Genomic DNA, 21,870 nt, shown 5'->3' on the forward strand with positions numbered 1-21,870 from the left:
TCTCATGCTAATTCAGGGATGGGGCAATCTTAAAATATCATGCTAAGGCAGGGTGGCGCATTCTAAGCATGTGCTGCTGAGGCAGGGATGGGGCAATCTAAGGATGTCAAGCTAAGGCTGGGATGGGGGCAATCTGAGGCTTTCATGCTAAGGCAGGGATGGGGCAATCTAAGCATGTCATGCTAAGACATGAATGGGTCAATCTAAGGATGTCATGCTAAGGCAGGGATGGGGCAATTTAAGGACATCATACCAAGGCTGGGATGGGGGCAATCTAAGGATGTCATGCTAAGGGAGGGATGGGGGCCATCTAAGGATGTCATGCTAAGGCAGGGATTGGGCAATGTAAGGATGTCATGCTAAAGTAGGGATGGGTCAATCTAAGGATGTCATGCCAAGGCAGGCAATGGGGCAATCTAAGGATGTCATGCTAAGGCAGGGAACGGGGCAGTCTAAGGATGTCATGCTAAGGCAGGGATGGGGCAATCTAAGGAGTTCAAGCTAATGCAGGGATGGGGGCAATCTAAGGATGTCATGCTGAGGCAGAGTTGGGTGCAATCTAAGGATGTCATGCTAAGGCAGGGATGGGGCATTCTAAGGATGTCATGCTAAGGCAGGGATGGGGCAATCTAAGGACGTCATGCTAAGGCATGGATGGGGGAATCTAAGAATATCATGCTAAGGCAGGGATGGGTACAATCTAAGGATGTCATGCCAAGGCATGGCCGGGGGAATCTAAGGATGTCATGCTAAGGCAGGGATGAGGAAATCTAAGGATGGCATGCTAAGGCAGGGATGGTGTCAATCTAAGGATGTCACGCTAAGGCAGGGATGGGGTAATCTAAGGATGTCATGCTTAGGCAAGGATGGTAGCAATCTAAGGATGTCATGCTAAGGCCGTGATGGGTGCAATCTAAGTATGCCATGCTAAGGCAGGGATGGGGCAATCTAAGGATGTCATGCTAAGGCAGGGATGGGGCAATCTAAGGATGTCTAGCTAAGGCAGTGATGGGTGCAATCTAAGGATGTCATGCTAAGGCAGGGATGGGGCAATCTCATGATGTCATGCTAAGGCGATGATGGGTGCAATCTAAGGATGCCATGTTAAGGCAGGGATGGGGCAATCTAAGGATGTCATGCTAAGGCAGTGATGGGTGCAATCTAAGGATGCCATGCCAAGGCAGGGATGGGGCAATCTAAGGATGTCACGCTAAGGCAGGCATGGGGCAATCTAAGAATGTCATGCTAAGGCAGTGATGGGTGCAATCTAAGGATGTTATGCTAAGGCAGGGATGGGGGCAATCTAAGGATGTCATGCTAAGGCAGGGATTGGGCAATCTAAGGATGTCACGCTGAGGCAGGGATGGGCAATCTAAGTATCTCATGCTAATTCAGGGATGGGGCAATCTTAAAATATCATGCTAAGGCAGGGTGGCGCATTCTAAGCATGTGCTGCTGAGGCAGGGATGGGGCAATCTAAGGATGTCATGCTAAGACATGAATGGGTCAATCTAAGGATGTCATGCTAAGGCAGGGATGGGGCAATTTAAGGACATCATACCAAGGCTGGGATGGGGGCAATCTAAGGATGTCATGCTAAGGGAGGGATGGGGGCCATCTAAGGATGTCATGCTAAGGCAGGGATTGGGCAATGTAAGGATGTCATGCTAAAGTAGGGATGGGTCAATCTAAGGATGTCATGCCAAGGCAGGCAATGGGGCAATCTAAGGATGTCATGCTAAGGCAGGGATGGGGCAATCTAAGGAGTTCAAGCTAATGCAGGGATGGGGGCAATCTAAGGATGTCATGCTGAGGCAGAGTTGGGTGCAATCTAAGGATGTCATGCTAAGGCAGGGATGGGGCATTCTAAGGATGTCATGCTAAGGCAGGGATGGGGCAATCTAAGGACGTCATGCTAAGGCATGGATGGGGGAATCTAAGAATATCATGCTAAGGCAGGGATGGGTACAATCTAAGGATGTCATGCCAAGGCATGGCCGGGGGAATCTAAGGATGTCATGCTAAGGCAGGGATGAGGAAATCTAAGGATGGCATGCTAAGGCAGGGATGGTGTCAATCTAAGGATGTCACGCTAAGGCAGGGATGGGGTAATCTAAGGATGTCATGCTTAGGCAAGGATGGTAGCAATCTAAGGATGTCATGCTAAGGCAGTGATGGGTGCAATCTAAGTATGCCATGCTAAGGCAGGGATGGGGCAATCTAAGGATGTCATGCTAAGGCAGGGATGGGGCAATCTAAGGATGTCTAGCTAAGGCAGTGATGGGTGCAATCTAAGGATGCCATGCTAAGGCAGGGATGGGGCAATCTAAGGATGTCATGCTAAGGCAGGGATGGGGCAATCTAAGGATGTCAAGCTAAGACAGTCATGGGTGCAATCTAAGGATGCCATGCTAAGGCAGGGATGGGGCAATCTCAGGATGTCATGCTAAGGCAGGGATGGGGCAATCTAAGGATGTCATGCTAAGGCGATGATGGGTGCAATCTAAGGATGCCATGTTAAGGCAGGGATGGGGCAATCTAAGGATGTCATGCTAAGGCAGTGATGGGTGCAATCTAAGGATGCCATGCCAAGGCAGGGATGGGGCAATCTAAGGATGTTACGCTAAGGCAGGCATGGGGCAATCTAAGAATGTCATGCTAAGGCAGTGATGGGTGCAATCTAAGGATGTCATGCTAAGGCAGGGATGGGTGCAATCTAAGGATGCCATGCTAAGGCAGGGATGGGGGCAATCTAAGGATGTCATGCTAAGGCAGTGATGGGTGCAATCTAAGGATGCCATGCTAAGGCAGGGATGTGGCAATCTAAGGATGTCATGCTAAGGCACGGATGGGGCAATCTAAGGATGTCATGCCTAGGCAGGGATGGGGCAATCTAAGGATGTCATGCTAAGGCATTGATGGGTGCAATTTAAGGATGCCATGCTAAGGCAGGGATGGGCCACTCTAATGATGTCATGCTAAGGCAGTGATGGGTGCAATCTAAGGATGCCATGCTAAGGCAGGCACGGGGCAATCTAAGGATGTCATGCTAAGGCAGTGATGGGTGCAAACTAAGGATGTCATGCTAAGGCAGGGATGGGGCAATCTAAGGATGTCATGCTAAGGCAGGGATGGGGCAATCTAAGGATGTCATGCTAAGACAGTGATGGGTGCAATCTAAGGATGCCATGCTAATGCAGGGATGGGGGCAATCTAAGGATGTCATGCTGAGGCAGGGTTGGGTGCAATCTAAGGATGTCATGCTAAGGCAGGGATGGGGCAATCTAAGGATGTCATGCTAAGGCAGGGATGGGGCAATCTAAGGACGTCATGCTAAGGCATGGATGGGGGAATCTAAGAATATCATGCTAAGGCAGGGATGGGTACAATCTCAGGATGTCATGCTAAGGCATGGCCGGGGGAATCTAAGGATGTCATGCTAAGGCAGGGATGAGGAAATCTAAGGATGGCATGCTAAGGCAGGGATGGTGGCAATCTAAGGATGTCACGCTAAGGCAGGGATGGGGTAATCTAAGGATGTCATGCTTAGGCAAGGATGGTAGCAATCTAAGGATGTCATGCTAAGGCAGTGATGGGTGCAATCTAAGGATTCCATGCTAAGGCAGGGATGGGGCAATCTAAGGATGTCACGCTAAGGCAGGCATGGGGCAATCTAAGGATGCCATGCTAAGGCAGGGATGGGGCAATCTAAGGATGTCACGCTAAGGCAGGGATGGGGCAATCTAAGGATGTCATGCTAAGACAGTGATGGGTGCAATCTAAGGATGCCATGCTAAGGCAGGGATGGGGCAATCTAAGGATGTCATGCTAAGGCAGGGATGGGGCAATCTAAGGATGTCATGCTAAGGCGATGATGGGTGCAATCTAAGGATGCCATGCTAAGGCAGGGATGGGGCAATCTAAGGATGTCATGCTAAAGCAGTGATGGGTGCAATCTAAGGATGTCATGCCAAGGCAGGGATGGGGCAATCTAAGGATGTCACGCTAAGGCAGGCATGGGGCAATCTAAGAATGTCATGCTAAGGCAGTGATGGGTGCAATCTAAGGATGCCATGCTAAGGCAGGGATGTGGCAATCTAAGGATGTCATGCTAAGGCACGGATGGGGCAATCTAAGGATGTCATGCCTAGGCAGGGATGGGGCAATCTAAGGATGTCATGCTAAGGCAGTGATGGGTGCAATTTAAGGATGCCATGCTAAGGCAGGGATGGGCCACTCTAATGATGTCATGCTAAGGCAGTGATGGGTGCAATCTAAGGATGCCATGCTAAGGCAGGCACGGGGCAATCTAAGGATGTCATGCTAAGGCAGTGATGGGTGCAAACTAAGGATGTCATGCTAAGGCAGGGATGGGGCAATCTAAGGATGTCATGCTAAGGCAGTGATGGGTGCAATCTAAGGATGCCATGCTAAGGCAGGGATGGGGCAATCTAAGGATGTCACGCTAAGGCAGGCATGGGGCAATCTAAGGATGCCATGCTAAGGCAGGGATGGGGCAATCTAAGGATTTCATGCTAAGGCAGGGATGGGGCAATCTAAGGATGTCAAGCTAAGACAGTGATGGATGCAATCTAAGGATGCCATGCTAAGGCAGGCATGGCGCAATCTAAGGATGTCATGCTAGGGCAGGGATGGGGCAATCTAAGGATGTCATGCTAAGGCGGTGATGGGTGCAATCTAAGGATGCCATGCTAAGGCAGGGATGGGGCAATCTTAGGATGTCATGCTAAGGCAGTGATGGGTGCAATCTAAGGATGTCATGCTAAGGCAGGGATGGGGCAATCTAAGGATGTCATGCTAAGGCAGGGATGGGGCAATCTAAGGATGTCATGCTAAAACAGTGATGGGTGCAATCTAAGGATGCCATGCTAAGGCAGGGATGGGGCAATCTAAGGATGTCATGCTAAGGCAGGGATGGGGCAATATAAGGATGTCACGCTGAGGCAGGGATGGGCAATCTAAGTATCTCATGCTAATTCAGGGATGGGGCAATCTTAAAATATCATGCTAAGGCAGGGTGGCGCATTCTAAGCATGTGCTGCTGAGGCAGGGATGGGGCAATCTAAGGATGTCAAGCTAAGGCTGGGATGGGGGCAATCTGAGGCTTTCATGCTAAGGCAGGGATGGGGCAATCTAAGCATGTCATGCTAAGACATGAATGGGTCAATCTAAGGATGTCATGCTAAGGCAGGGATGGGGCAATTTAAGGACATCATACCAAGGCTGGGATGGGGGCAATCTAAGGATGTCATGCTAAGGGAGGGATGGGGGCCATCTAAGGATGTCATGCTAAGGCAGGGATTGGGCAATGTAAGGATGTCATGCTAAAGTAGGGATGGGTCAATCTAAGGATGTCATGCCAAGGCAGGCAATGGGGCAATCTAAGGATGTCATGCTAAGGCAGGGAACGGGGCAGTCTAAGGATGTCATGCTAAGGCAGGGATGGGGCAATCTAAGGAGTTCAAGCTAATGCAGGGATGGGGGCAATCTAAGGATGTCATGCTGAGGCAGAGTTGGGTGCAATCTAAGGATGTCATGCTAAGGCAGGGATGGGGCATTCTAAGGATGTCATGCTAAGGCAGGGATGGGGCAATCTAAGGACGTCATGCTAAGGCATGGATGGGGGAATCTAAGAATATCATGCTAAGGCAGGGATGGGTACAATCTAAGGATGTCATGCCAAGGCATGGCCGGGGGAATCTAAGGATGTCATGCTAAGGCAGGGATGAGGAAATCTAAGGATGGCATGCTAAGGCAGGGATGGTGTCAATCTAAGGATGTCACGCTAAGGCAGGGATGGGGTAATCTAAGGATGTCATGCTTAGGCAAGGATGGTAGCAATCTAAGGATGTCATGCTAAGGCCGTGATGGGTGCAATCTAAGTATGCCATGCTAAGGCAGGGATGGGGCAATCTAAGGATGTCATGCTAAGGCAGGGATGGGGCAATCTAAGGATGTCTAGCTAAGGCAGTGATGGGTGCAATCTAAGGATGTCATGCTAAGGCAGGGATGGGGCAATCTCATGATGTCATGCTAAGGCGATGATGGGTGCAATCTAAGGATGCCATGTTAAGGCAGGGATGGGGCAATCTAAGGATGTCATGCTAAGGCAGTGATGGGTGCAATCTAAGGATGCCATGCCAAGGCAGGGATGGGGCAATCTAAGGATGTCACGCTAAGGCAGGCATGGGGCAATCTAAGAATGTCATGCTAAGGCAGTGATGGGTGCAATCTAAGGATGTTATGCTAAGGCAGGGATGGGGGCAATCTAAGGATGTCATGCTAAGGCAGGGATTGGGCAATCTAAGGATGTCACGCTGAGGCAGGGATGGGCAATCTAAGTATCTCATGCTAATTCAGGGATGGGGCAATCTTAAAATATCATGCTAAGGCAGGGTGGCGCATTCTAAGCATGTGCTGCTGAGGCAGGGATGGGGCAATCTAAGGATGTCATGCTAAGACATGAATGGGTCAATCTAAGGATGTCATGCTAAGGCAGGGATGGGGCAATTTAAGGACATCATACCAAGGCTGGGATGGGGGCAATCTAAGGATGTCATGCTAAGGGAGGGATGGGGGCCATCTAAGGATGTCATGCTAAGGCAGGGATTGGGCAATGTAAGGATGTCATGCTAAAGTAGGGATGGGTCAATCTAAGGATGTCATGCCAAGGCAGGCAATGGGGCAATCTAAGGATGTCATGCTAAGGCAGGGATGGGGCAATCTAAGGAGTTCAAGCTAATGCAGGGATGGGGGCAATCTAAGGATGTCATGCTGAGGCAGAGTTGGGTGCAATCTAAGGATGTCATGCTAAGGCAGGGATGGGGCATTCTAAGGATGTCATGCTAAGGCAGGGATGGGGCAATCTAAGGACGTCATGCTAAGGCATGGATGGGGGAATCTAAGAATATCATGCTAAGGCAGGGATGGGTACAATCTAAGGATGTCATGCCAAGGCATGGCCGGGGGAATCTAAGGATGTCATGCTAAGGCAGGGATGAGGAAATCTAAGGATGGCATGCTAAGGCAGGGATGGTGTCAATCTAAGGATGTCACGCTAAGGCAGGGATGGGGTAATCTAAGGATGTCATGCTTAGGCAAGGATGGTAGCAATCTAAGGATGTCATGCTAAGGCAGTGATGGGTGCAATCTAAGTATGCCATGCTAAGGCAGGGATGGGGCAATCTAAGGATGTCATGCTAAGGCAGGGATGGGGCAATCTAAGGATGTCTAGCTAAGGCAGTGATGGGTGCAATCTAAGGATGCCATGCTAAGGCAGGGATGGGGCAATCTAAGGATGTCATGCTAAGGCAGGGATGGGGCAATCTAAGGATGTCAAGCTAAGACAGTCATGGGTGCAATCTAAGGATGCCATGCTAAGGCAGGGATGGGGCAATCTCAGGATGTCATGCTAAGGCAGGGATGGGGCAATCTAAGGATGTCATGCTAAGGCGATGATGGGTGCAATCTAAGGATGCCATGTTAAGGCAGGGATGGGGCAATCTAAGGATGTCATGCTAAGGCAGTGATGGGTGCAATCTAAGGATGCCATGCCAAGGCAGGGATGGGGCAATCTAAGGATGTTACGCTAAGGCAGGCATGGGGCAATCTAAGAATGTCATGCTAAGGCAGTGATGGGTGCAATCTAAGGATGTCATGCTAAGGCAGGGATGGGTGCAATCTAAGGATGCCATGCTAAGGCAGGGATGGGGGCAATCTAAGGATGTCATGCTAAGGCAGTGATGGGTGCAATCTAAGGATGCCATGCTAAGGCAGGGATGTGGCAATCTAAGGATGTCATGCTAAGGCACGGATGGGGCAATCTAAGGATGTCATGCCTAGGCAGGGATGGGGCAATCTAAGGATGTCATGCTAAGGCAGTGATGGGTGCAATTTAAGGATGCCATGCTAAGGCAGGGATGGGCCACTCTAATGATGTCATGCTAAGGCAGTGATGGGTGCAATCTAAGGATGCCATGCTAAGGCAGGCACGGGGCAATCTAAGGATGTCATGCTAAGGCAGTGATGGGTGCAAACTAAGGATGTCATGCTAAGGCAGGGATGGGGCAATCTAAGGATGTCATGCTAAGGCAGGGATGGGGCAATCTAAGGATGTCATGCTAAGACAGTGATGGGTGCAATCTAAGGATGCCATGCTAATGCAGGGATGGGGGCAATCTAAGGATGTCATGCTGAGGCAGGGTTGGGTGCAATCTAAGGATGTCATGCTAAGGCAGGGATGGGGCAATCTAAGGATGTCATGCTAAGGCAGGGATGGGGCAATCTAAGGACGTCATGCTAAGGCATGGATGGGGGAATCTAAGAATATCATGCTAAGGCAGGGATGGGTACAATCTCAGGATGTCATGCTAAGGCATGGCCGGGGGAATCTAAGGATGTCATGCTAAGGCAGGGATGAGGAAATCTAAGGATGGCATGCTAAGGCAGGGATGGTGGCAATCTAAGGATGTCACGCTAAGGCAGGGATGGGGTAATCTAAGGATGTCATGCTTAGGCAAGGATGGTAGCAATCTAAGGGTGTCATGCTAAGGCAGTGATGGGTGCAATCTAAGGATTCCATGCTAAGGCAGGGATGGGGCAATCTAAGGATGTCACGCTAAGGCAGGCATGGGGCAATCTAAGGATGCCATGCTAAGGCAGGGATGGGGCAATCTAAGGATGTCACGCTAAGGCAGGGATGGGGCAATCTAAGGATGTCATGCTAAGACAGTGATGGGTGCAATCTAAGGATGCCATGCTAAGGCAGGGATGGGGCAATCTAAGGATGTCATGCTAAGGCAGGGATGGGGCAATCTAAGGATGTCATGCTAAGGCGATGATGGGTGCAATCTAAGGATGCCATGCTAAGGCAGGGATGGGGCAATCTAAGGATGTCATGCTAAAGCAGTGATGGGTGCAATCTAAGGATGTCATGCCAAGGCAGGGATGGGGCAATCTAAGGATGTCACGCTAAGGCAGGCATGGGGCAATCTAAGAATGTCATGCTAAGGCAGTGATGGGTGCAATCTAAGGATGTCATGCTAAGGCAGGGATGAGTGCAATCTAAGGATGTCATGCTAAGGCAGGGATGGGGGCAATCTAAGGATGTCATGCTAAGGCAGTGATGGGTGCAATCTAAGGATGCCATGCTAAGGCAGGGATGTGGCAATCTAAGGATGTCATGCTAAGGCACGGATGGGGCAATCTAAGTATGTCATGCCTAGGCAGGGATGGGGCAATCTAAGGATGTCATGCTAAGGCAGTGATGGGTGCAATCTAAGGATGCCATGCTAAGGCAGGGATGGGCCAATCTAAGGATGTCATGCTAAGGCAGTGATGGGTGCAATCTAAGGATGCCATGCTAAGGCAGGGATGGGGCAATCTAAGGATGTCACACTAAGGCAGGGATGGGGCAATCTAAGGATGTCATGCTAAGGCAGTGATGGGTGCAATCTAAGGATGTCATGCTAAGGCAGGGATGGGGCAATCTAAGGATGTCATGCTAAGGCAGGGATGGGGCAATCTAAGGATGTCATGCTAAGACAGTGATGGGTGCAATCTAAGGATGCCATGCTAAGGCATGGATGGGGCAATCTAAGGATGTCATGCTAAGGCAGGGATGGGGCAATCTAAGGATGTCAAGCTAAGACAGTGATGGGTGCAATCTAAGGATGCCATGCTAAGGCAGGGATGGGGCAATCTCAGGATGTCATGCTAAGGCAGGGATGGGGGCAATCTAGGGATGTCATGCTGAGGCAGGGATGGGTGAATCTAAGGATTTCATGCTAAGGCAGGGATGAGGTAATCTAAGGATGTCATGCTAAGGCAGTGATGGGTGCAATCTAAGGATGCCATGCCAAGGCAGGGATGGGGCAATCTAAGGATGTCACGCTAAGGCATGGATGGGGGAATCTAAGAATATCATGCTAAGGCAGGGATGGGTACAATTTAAGGATGTCTTGCTAAGGCAGGGATGAGGAAATCTAAGGATGTCATGCTTAGGCAAGGATGGTAGCAATCTAAGGATGTCATGCTAAGGCAGTGATGGGTGCAATCTAAGGATGCCATGCTAAGGCAGGGATGGGGAAATCTAAGGATGTCATGCTAAGGCAGGGATGGGGCAATCTAAGGATGTCAAGCTAAGGCAGTGATGGGTGCAATCTAAGGATGCCATGCTAAGGCAGGGATGGGGCAATCTAAGGATGTCATGCTAAGGCAGGGATGGGGCAATCTAAGGATGTCAAGCTAAGACAGTGATGGGTGCAATCTAAGGATGCCATGCTAAGGCAGGGATGGGGCAATCTCAGGATGTCATGCTAAGGCAGGGATGGGGCAATCTAAGGATGTCATGCTTAGGCGATGATGGGTCCAATCTAAGGATGCCATGCTAAGGCAGGGATGGGGCAATCTAAGGATGTCATGCTAAGGCAGTGATGGGTGCAATCTAAGGATGCCATGCCAAAGCAGGGATGGGGCAATCTAAGGATGTCATGCTAAGGCAGTGATGGGTGCAATCTAAGGATGTCATGCTAAGGCAGTGATGGGTGCAATCTAAGGATGCCATGCTAAGGCAGGGATGGGCCAATCTAAGGATGTCATGCTAAGGCAGTGATGTGTGCAATCTAAGGATGCCATGCTGAGGCAGGGAGGGGGCAATCTAAGGATGTCACGCTAAGGCAGGCACGGGGCAATCTAAGGATGTCATGCTAAGGCAGTAATGGGTGCAATCTAAGGATGTCATGCTAAGGCAGGGATGGGGCAATCTAAGGATGTCATGCTAAGGCAGTGATGGGTGCAATCTAAGGATGCCATGCCAAGGCAGGGATGGGGCAATCTAAGGATGTCACGCTAAGGCATGGATGGGGGAATCTAAGAATATCATGCTAAGGCAGGGATGGGTACAATTTAAGGATGTCTTGCTAAGGCAGGGATGAGGAAATCTAAGGATGTCATGCTTAGGCAAGGATGGTAGCAATCTAAGGATGTCATGCTAAGGCAGTGATGGGTGCAATCTAAGGATGCCATGCTAAGGCAGGGATGGGGAAATCTAAGGATGTCATGCTAAGGCAGGGATGGGGCAATCTAAGGATGTCAAGCTAAGGCAGTGATGGGTGCAATCTAAGGATGCCATGCTAAGGCAGGGATGGGGCAATCTAAGGATGTCATGCTAAGGCAGGGATGGGGCAATCTAAGGATGTCAAGCTAAGACAGTGATGGGTGCAATCTAAGGATGCCATGCTAAGGCAGGGATGGGGCAATCTCAGGATGTCATGCTAAGGCAGGGATGGGGCAATCTAAGGATGTCATGCTTAGGCGATGATGGGTCCAATCTAAGGATGCCATGCTAAGGCAGGGATGGGGCAATCTAAGGATGTCATGCTAAGGCAGTGATGGGTGCAATCTAAGGATGCCATGCCAAAGCAGGCATGGGGCAATCTAAGAATGTCATGCTAAGGCAGTGATGGGTGCAATCTAAGGATGTCATGCTAAGGCAGTGATGGGTGCAATCTAAGGATGCCATGCTAAGGCAGGGATGGGCCAATCTAAGGATGTCATGCTAAGGCAGTGATGTGTGCAATCTAAGGATGCCATGCTGAGGCAGGGAGGGGGCAATCTAAGGATGTCACGCTAAGGCAGGCACGGGGCAATCTAAGGATGTCATGCTAAGGCAGTAATGGGTGCAATCTAAGGATGTCATGCTAAGGCAGGGATGGGGCAATCTAAGGATGTCATGCTAAGGCAGGGATGGGGCAATCTAAGGATGTCATGCTAAGACAGTGATGGGTGCAATCTAAGGATGTCATGCTAAGGCAGGGATGGGGCAATCTAAGGATGTCATTCTAAGGCAGGGATGGGGCAATCTAAGGATGTCAAGCTAAGAGAGTGATGGGTGCAATCTAAGGATGTCATGCTAAGGCAGGGATGGGGCAATCTAAGGATGTCAAGCTAAGGCAGTGATGGGTGCAATCTAAGGATGCCATGCTAAGGCAGGGATGGGGCAATCTAAGGATGTCATTGTTAGGTGGAAACCTGTGCAGTTCCCTCTGGGACCACTGCAAAAGATTTAGGCCTGCAGGTGTTTGGCAGTAAACCCACTTGGTAGCAGTCTGTACCACACAGATTCACTTGGTAGCTGTGGCTGAGCAGTCAGACTTCCCTCAAGAAGAGTTAGGCAGTATGTGGAGTATACAAAATAGGGCAATCTACACAGTAGAACAAGCAAACACGGAACAAGGCTTCGGTGTAAAGATATAATGGTATTTATTTATAACAACACATCTATGGAAAACACTCTGGTACTAATACGGCAAACAACCTCAATCACAATTACTTATACGAAGAAAAAGATCAATCCCCCTAACAATAGTTCGACAAGTCTAGGTTCACCGGCATCACTTATTTGCAGACAGAGGTGTATGCTTTAACCTAGATGGCACTCTAGTATTCGTTAGGACGGGAGAGAAAAATAAGGCAGGTTATGAAATAAACTCGGTACCAATACTTTACGGACAAATGCAAGGCAAGTAAGGCAGGGTCTACTGCAGATCACAAAGTTCAGAAGCCAGGCCCACTCGGAGAGAGGCAAGGCGATATGTCCCAAAAAGTGTCTCAGTGGAAATGCGCTTCGAGTCTTTATTGCAAATTGTTATGGAAAGATTGGACCAGTTCAGAACATTAAGTTAGAGAAAGCTTGGAGGCAACCCAATGGAAAGGCGAGGATTAAGACACCTCACTCTATCCGGCAGAAAGGGAAGCCAGGCGGACACGGTACCTTGTTTGTGGAGAGACAGCTCCGGCGGGGGCAGTTGTTCCTGGTGGTGGATGCATGTTGGGTCTTTGCCAAGAGAAGAGATGATCTCGTCGTCCAAGAAAAGTGGAAGATCGTTGCACCACCAGGGAAGAGACCAGCCGCGGAGTGCTCCGTCACAAGGCACCACCTTTTGGTCGCGGTACAGGGGTAGTGGCTATCCGGTTGCCGGGGTGCTCTGCACGGGCAATTCGACCACTGCGTCCTGGAGCAAAGAAAAAGCAAAGGGGACTGAATGTTCCCACCAGTCAGGGGAAGAGACTCTCCGGCAGGGAGATCTCCTCTGTCGTCGGGAAGTGGTGAGTCGGTTCAGCAGGGCTCCACCGGAGGTGTCGTCGTTGCAGGTCGGCTCAGCTTTACCCTCGTCGGATTCTTAGGTCCTGTGGCGACTTCTGAAGATCCAGTCCCAAAAGCCCTGCTTTTATGCAGAACACCCCCATTCATTCAGCCTAGCTGTCAATCAAAACACGCTAAGTGGGGAGCGGGGTGGCTCACCACTTGGGCCAATCACACCAGAGTGCAACTGGAGTTGGCAAGGCAACTCAGTCCAGGGTGCCTAAACCCCCTCCCACACCCCTGTGGTAACCCAGACAGAATGGCACCACTTTGGAGGGTCTCTGTACAGAAGCCCGCCAAAAGTGGAACAAAGAGCTCAACCTTTGGTTTAGGAGTCACAGAGACGAACACAGATGCCATTTTAAAAACCGTGTTCTGGCAGAAAATACCATCCGATAGACTTATTTAAGATAAGTAAACCGGTGGTATGTTAGAGATTAACGAGAAAAAGTATCAATCTCCAACAATGGGAAGAATCCCATAGGGTTATATTCGGGGTCGAATATAACAAGTAGTTTCCACTGCCACCAGCCAAAACTCGACGAGGGGGGACGGGACAGTGCCCCCTCGAATAACAGACCCAGGAGTAATCGAATTACCCCTACTAGTACGTCTACAATAGGATGGTTTGTACTAGTTCTGTTAGTAAATTTAGGTCTAGTAAAGCCAATGGTGACTTTACATGCCCGGGGAGACAGTAGTCAGTCCCCGGGTATGGAGTCTATGATGGAGGTCCGCTAGAACGCCCCAGTGCTACGGCACGGAGGGTGCAGTGTAACACACGTAGCAAAACATATGAGACCCTATGGAGTAAAAGACCCCATAGCCCATAGAACACATCGACATTCAAAGGAATTACACACATTCATGTCCAAGAGTGGGAAAAAAAGAGTCTCACTCTTGGCAGGATGGAAAAAAACAAACTCCAGAAATCCAGCAAAGCCGCTGGGGGACTCACTAGGTTAGGAAATTCAGCCTAAACAGAGAATTCTCCCTAACAGTCATGCTAAGGCAGGGATGGGGCAATCTAAGGCTGTCATGCTAAGGCGGTGATGGGTGCAATCTAAGGATGCCATGCTAAGGCAGGGATGGGGCAATCTAAGGATGTCATGCTAAGGCAGTGATGGGTGCAATCTAAGGATGCCATGCCAAGGCAGGGATGGTGGCAATCTAAGGATGTCATGCTAAGGCTGGGATGGGGCAATCTAAGGATGTCATGCTAAGGCAGGGATGGTGGAAATCTAATGTTGTCATGCTAAGGCTGGGATGGGGCAATCTAAGGGTGTCATGCTAAGGAATGGGGCAATCTAAGGATGTCATGCTAAGGCTGGGATGGGGCAATCCAAGGATGTCATGCTAAGGCAGGGATGGGGCAATCTAAGGATGGATGCCCCAGTGCTACGGCACGGAGGGTGCAGTGTAACACACATAGCAAAACATATGAGACCCTATGGAGTAAAAGACCCCATAGCCCATAGAACACATCGACATTCAAAGGAATTACACACATTCATGTCAAAGAGTGAGAAAAAAAGAGTCTCACTCTTGGCAGGATGGAAAAAAACAAACTCCAGAAATCCAGCAAAGCCGCTGGGGGACTCACTAGGTTAGGAAATTCAGCCTAAACAGAGAATTCTCCCTAACACTCGTCCCCCCAAGACTAAGGGACAGGAGGATTTAATCCACTCCTGGATGAATCTCATACCTCTAGTCGATGATATACCTCCTAGAGAGACCATCAGCATTTTGGTGGTGACACCCTGACCTATGTTCTATGGTCAAATCAAAGGTTTTTCTTCGTAAGCTATATGACCTACACACCCTTTGAGAAACATCAGTCTTTTTAAAGTTATAGGGGATCTGGTTGACCAGTCCCTCAGAAGTTACAACTTCTGAACCTGTGTTAGGCTTTTTCAAGGGGTCCTTATAAAGGATTCCCTTAGATCTAGAGGGGCCTCCAGTGGTCCTGACCACCTCTTGGTTGGGAGAAGGTTGGGTTTTAGGCCTCTTGATTGGAGGGGATGGAGAAAAGCAAGGTACATGCTTCTCCTCCCTCTTAGATCTACCTTTACCTATTTTAGGAGTTTCCCCCTTAAGTCTAGGAATTGGGTTGGAGTCTTCTGTGGAAGGTCCAACAGTCTGAAGGTTTTTGGCCTTAGACTTTTCTTTTCTGGCTTTCCACCAGCACTGAGAATTACCAGTTCTCTTAGGCCTAGTTAGGGTTCCAGTAGGTCTAGCCACCTCTTCCTCAGAAGCAGGGGGAGTCACAGACTCTATCACTGGGGGAACAATGATGGAGCTTGGTTGGGGCTCCCATTTCCCTAACATTTTTACCTGAAATTCGCCTGGGTCAGAGGTCAATTTACCAACACCAGGACTTGTAGTGGGGGTTTCAATAGGGGTTCCCACAGGCATAGAGTGGTCCCTTAAAGTGGCCTCTCTAGCCAATTTGGTTTGGTTCTGTTTCTCCATACTGGGAGGCCTGGGGGTACTGGATACTACTCCTAGAGTTTTTAGATCATTCCCCAACAGGACTCTCCCAGGCACCTTAGTCTGAACACTGACAGGAATCAACACTGTCATGTCATTACACTGAATGAGGGCTGGTAGAATTGGAACCATTTGGACAGGGCCTCCAGACATCTTAGTGGGACCTTTGGGTGCCTTAGCAACATCCTCAGGCCTGAAAAAGCTTTCGTCCACTACTGTTCGGCTGGCCCCAGAGTCTCGACTGGCAGGAGTATCCTGGCCATTGACAAGAACACTGTCCACATAATAAAATTTAGAGTTTTCTGGTATCGAGTCATACACACTCCTATTCTGATTACTAACCAGATCCATTGACTCTACTGATACACCTGCTTGAAGAACCCAAGGTTCTTCAGCAAAGACTTCAAAGTGAGCACTAGTCATTTGGACTTCCGCCTCAGGAGTGAAGGCTAAGGAGACTGTGCTGATCCCAGTAGGTTTACCCTTACATTTTGGATCTCCTTTGATATGGTCAGTTGCCCCACAGAGATAGCATGTTCCAAATGCTCTCTGGAAGGGTGGCTTGTTCTGATCTCCTTCTGATTTGTGGCCAGAAGGTACACTAGCCTGTTGTGGTTTTCCCTGGGGCTTACCCTGGTTATTTTGTTGTTTGGGGCCCTCTTTGGGTTGGGAGGTATTACAAGTCTCTTTTGAGTCTTTGTTAGGCTGTTTTCCCTCATCCTTTTTCTGAGTTGCCCCAGAATCCTTATGAGTAGCCCTGTTGGCAACCCACAAGTCAGCAGCCTTAGCTAGCTTCCTGGAATCCAATTCCTTCGAATCAGCCAAGTGCTGTCTGAGCTCAGGAGAACAGGCATCATAAATAGACTCCAACATAAAAAGATTCTTCATACCCTCATAAGTGTTCACTTTGTAACCCTTAATCCACCCCTCTAAGTTTTTCAACCCTTCACTCACCCAGGTAGCCCAAGGGGTACCATCATGCTTTTTGAGGGTTCTAAACCTCTTAAGATACTGGGAAGGGGTCTTCCCGAATCTAGCTATCAAAGCTAGTTTTACACTTTCGTAATCCGTCTTATCCGCCTCCCCCAACTCCATTACCACATCAGTCGCAACAGGGGGGAGCCTAGAGAACAACCAGGGAAGTAAATCATTCCCGGTGATGTCCTGGAGCCCATGATTGTACTCAAACAGTTTTAACCAATCCAACACATCCAATCTCGGTTCGTACATACCCACTAATTCCTTCGGCATCCGGGGTCTTTGGGACTGGACCTCCTAGAGGAACCAGAGGAGAGAGAAGCATTTTTCACAGACAACTTTTTCATCTCTAATTCGTGATTAAGTTCTATTTCCCTGAGCCTTAACTCAGCTTGCTTCTGCTCAGCCTGGGCATTCATCCATCTGAACTCGAGCTCTTGGTTTCTTTCAGATTGAGCCAAGAACTGTTTGTATTCTAATTCGAGCTTCATTTTTTCAAGTTCAAAATAAGCAGGGTTACATGTGGGACCTGGTATAGGCCCTGTAGGTATAGCTGGTAAGGCAGGTAGAGGAGCAGGGCGGACCGTTTCATTAGCCTCTCCTTCCTCTTCAGCCTCTTCATCACTATCGTCAGAATTAGGATTTAGATCAACACCATCACTATTATCTACATCTGCTGGAGTAGTTGGTTCCTCTGAACCAGTACGCAGACTTTGGTTTTCCAGCAATCTCGCTATCAGTTCTAACTTTTTGCCTCTTACAGAAAGATTCTCTTCCCTACAGAGAGCTCGTAAACTCTTAGTATTTTCACCTGACAAGGATTCTTGACTGTAAGCTTCCATAGTAGACATGTTTTTGAAAGTTGCTTTTTAGTGCTAAGCTTTGTGGTTAGTTATCCTAAAGTGTCGAAAAGCACTCTAAACTGTATACTCGATACAAATCCCACCGCTGTACACCAGTGTTAGGCGGAAACCTGTGCAGTTCCCTTTGGGACCACTGCAAAAGATTTAGGACTACAGGTGTTTGGCAGTAAACCCACTTGGTAGCAGTCTGTACCACACAGATTCACTTGGTAGCTGTGGCTGAGCAGTCAGACTTCCCTCAAGAAGAGTTAGGCAGTATGTGGAGTATACAAAATAGGGCAATCTACACAGTAGAACAAGCAAACACGGAACAAGGCTTCGGTGTAAAGATATAAAGGTATTTATTTATAACAACACATCTATGGAAAACACTCTGGCACTAATACGGCAAACAACCTCAATCACAATTACTTATACGAAGAAAAAGATCAATCTCTCTAACAATACTTCGACAAGTCTAGGTTCACCGGCATAACTTATTTGCAGACGGAGGTGTATGCTTTAACCTAGATGTCACTCTAGTATTCGTTAGGACGGGAGAGAAAAATAAGGCAGGTTATGAAATGAACTCGGTACCAATACTTTACGGACAAATGCAAGGCAAGTAAGGCAGGGTCTACTCCAGATCACAAAGTTCAGAGGCCAGGCCCACTCGGAGAGAGGCAAGGCGATATGTCCCACAAAGTGTCTCAGTGCAAATGCGCTTCGAGTCTTTATCGCAAATTGTTATGGAAAGATTGGACCAGTTCAGAACAGTAAGTTAGAGAAAGCTTGGAGGCGGCCCAATGGATAGGCGAGGATTAAGACACCTCACTCTATCCGGCAGAAAGGGAAGCCAGGCGGACACGGTACCTTCTTTGTGGAGAGACAGCTCCGGCGGGGGCAGTTGTTCCTGGTGGTGGATGCACGTCGGGTCTTTGCCAAGAGAAGAGATGATCTCGTCATCGAAGAAAAGTGGAAGATCGTTGCACCACCAGGGAAGAGACCAGCCGCGGAGTGCTCCGTCACAAGGCACCACCTTTTCATTGCGGTACATGGGTAGTGGCTATCCGGTTGCCGGGGTGCTCTGCACGGGCAATTCGACCACTGCATCCTGGAGCGAAGAAAAAGCAAAGGGGACTGGTTGTTCCCACCAGTCAGGGGAAGAGACTCTCCGGCAGCGAGATCTCCTCTGTCGTCGGGAAGTGGTGAGTCGGTTCAGCAGGGCTCCACCGGAGGTGTCGTCGTTGCAGGTCGGCTCAGCTTTACCCTCGTCGGATTCTTAGGTCCTGTGGCGACTTCTGAAGATCCAGTCCCAAAAGCCCTGCTTTTATGCAGAAAACCCCCATTCATTCAGCCTAGCTGTCAATCAAAACACGCTAAGTGGGGAGCGGGGTGGCTCACCACTTGGGCCAATCACACCAGAGTACGACTGGAGTTGGCAAGGCAACTCAGTCCAGGGTGCCTAAACCCCCTCCCACACACCTGTGGTAACCCAGACAGAATGGCACCACTTTGGAGGGTCTCTGTACAGAAGCCCGCCAAAAGTGGAACAAAGGGCTCAACCTTTGGTTTAGGAGTCACAGAGACGAACACAGACGCCATTTTAAAAACTGAGTTCTGGCAGAAAATACCATTCGATAGACTTATTTAAGATAAGTAAACCGGTGGTATGTTAGAGATTAACGAGAAAAAGTATCAATCTCCAACAATGGGAAGAATCCCATAGGGTTATATTCGGGGTCGAATATAACAAGTAGTTTCCACTGCCACCAGCCAAAACTCGACGAGGGGGGACAGGACAGTGCCCCCTCGAATAACAGACCCAGGAGTAATCGAATTACCCCTACTAGTACGTCCACAATAGGATGGTTTGGTCTAGTTCTGTTAGTAAATTTAGGTCTAGTAAAGCCAATGGTGACTTTACATGCCCGGGGAGACAGTAGTCAGTCCCCGGGTATGGAGTCTATGATGGAGGTCCGCTAGGACGCCCCAGTGCTACGGCACGGAGGGTGCAGTGTAACACACATAGCAAAACATATGAGACCCTATGGAGTAAAAGACCCCATAGCCCATAGAACACATCGACATTCAAAGGAATTACACACATTCATGTCAAAGAGTGAGAAAAAAAGAGTCTCACTCTTGGCAGGATGGAAAAAAACAAACTCCAGAAATCCAGCAAAGCCGCTGGGGGACTCACTAGGTTAGGAAATTCAGCCTAAACAGAGAATTCTCCCTAACAGTCATGCTAAGGCAGGGATGGGGCAATCTAAGGCTGTCATGCTAAGGCGGTGATGGGTGCAATCTAAGGATGCCATGCTAAGGCAGGGATGGGGCAATCTAAGGATGTCATGCTAAGGCAGTGATGGGTGCAATCTAAGGATGCCATGCCAAGGCAGGGATGGTGGCAATCTAAGGATGTCATGCTAAGGCTGGGATGGGGCAATCTAAGGATGTCATGCTAAGGCAGGGATGGTGGAAATCTAATGTTGTCATGCTAAGGCTGGGATGGGGCAATCTAAGGGTGTCATGCTAAGGAATGGGGCAATCTAAGGATGTCATGCTAAGGCTGGGATGGGGCAATCCAAGGATGTCATGCTAAGGCAGGGATGGGGCAATCTAAGGATGTCATGCTAAGGCAGTGATGGGTGCAATCTAAGGATGTCATGCTAAGGCAGGGATGGGGCAATCTAAGGATGTCATGCTAAAACAGTGATGGGTGCAATCTAAGGATGTCATGCTAAGGCAGGGATTGGGCAATCTAAGGATGTCATGCTAAGGCATGGATGGGGCAATCTAAGGATGTCATGCTAAGGCTGGGATGGGGCAATCTAAGGATGTCATGCTACGGCAAGGATGGGGCAATCTAAGGATGTCACGCTATGGCAGGGATGGGTGCAATCTACGGATGTCATGCTAAGGCAGGGATGGGGCAATCTAAGAATGTCATGCTAAGGCAGGGATGGGGCAATCTAAGGATGTCATGCTAAGGCAGGGATGGGGCAATCTACGGATTTCATGCTGAGGCAGGGATGGGGCAATCTAAGGATGTCTTGCTAAGGCAGGGATGCGGCAATCTAGGGATGTCATGCTAAGGCAGGGATGGGTGCAATCTAAGGATGTCATGCTAAGGCAGGGATAGGTGCAATCTAAGGATGTCATGCTAAGGCGTGGATGGGGAAATCTAAGGATGCCATGCTAAGGCAGGGATGGGGCAATCTAAGGATATCACGCTATGGCAGTGATGGGTGCAATCTAAGGATGTCATGCTAAGGCAGGGATGGGGCAATCTAAGGATGTCACACTATAGCAGTGATGGGTGCAATCTAAGGATGTCATGCTAAGGCAGGGATGGGGCAATCTAAGGATGTGACGCTATGGCAGGGATGGATGCAATCTAAGGATGTCATGCTAAGGCAGGGATGGGGCAATCTAAGGATGTCATGCTAAGGCAGGGATGGGGCAATCTAAGGATGTCATGCTAAAGCAAGGATGGGGCAATCTAAGGATGTCACGCTATGGCAGGGATGGTTGCAATCTAAGGATGTCATGCTAAGGCAGGGATGGGGAAATCTAAGGATGTCTTGCTAAGGCTGGGATGGGGCAATCTAAGGATGTCATGCTAAGGCAAGGATGGTGGCAATCTAAGGATGTCATGCTAAGGCTGGGATGGGGCATTCTAAGGATGTCATGCTAAGGCAGGGATGGTGGCAATCTAAGGATGTCATGCTAAGGCTGGGATGGGGCAATCTAAGGATGTCATGCTAAGGCAGGGATGGTGGCAATCTAAGGATGTCATGCTAAGGCAAGGATGGTGGCAATCTAAGGATGTCATGCTAAGGCTGGGATGGGGCAATCTAAGGATGTCATGCTAAGGCAGGGATGGTGGCAATCTAAGGATGTCATTCTAAGGCTGGGATGGGGCAATCGAAGGGTGTCATGCTAAGGAATGGGGCAATCTAAGGATGGCATGCTAAGGCTGGGATGGGGCAGTCTAAGGATGTCATGCTAAGGCAGGGATGGTGGCAATCTAAGGATGCCATGCTAAGGCAGGGATGGTGGCAATCTAAGGATGTCATGCTAAAGCAAGGATGGGGCAATCTAAGGATGTCATGCTAAGGCAAGGATGGTGGCAATCTAAGGATGTCTTGCTAAGGCAGGGATGGGGCAATCTAGGGATGTCATGCTAAGGCAGGGATGGGTGCAATCTAAGGATGTCATGCTAAGGCAGGGATGGGGCAATCTAAGGATGTCATGCTAAGGCAGGGATGGGGCAATCTAAGGATGTCATGCTAAGGCAGGGATGGGGCAACCTAAGGATGTCATGCTAAGGCAGGGATGGGGCAACCTAAGGATGTCATGCTAAGGCTGGGATGGGGCAATCTAAGGATG

The sequence above is a fragment of the Ambystoma mexicanum genome, chromosome 1p, assembly GCF_040938575.1.
Source record: "Ambystoma mexicanum isolate Mex_15411 chromosome 1p, UKY_AmexF1_1, whole genome shotgun sequence".
Lineage (NCBI taxonomy): Eukaryota > Metazoa > Chordata > Amphibia > Caudata > Ambystomatidae > Ambystoma > Ambystoma mexicanum.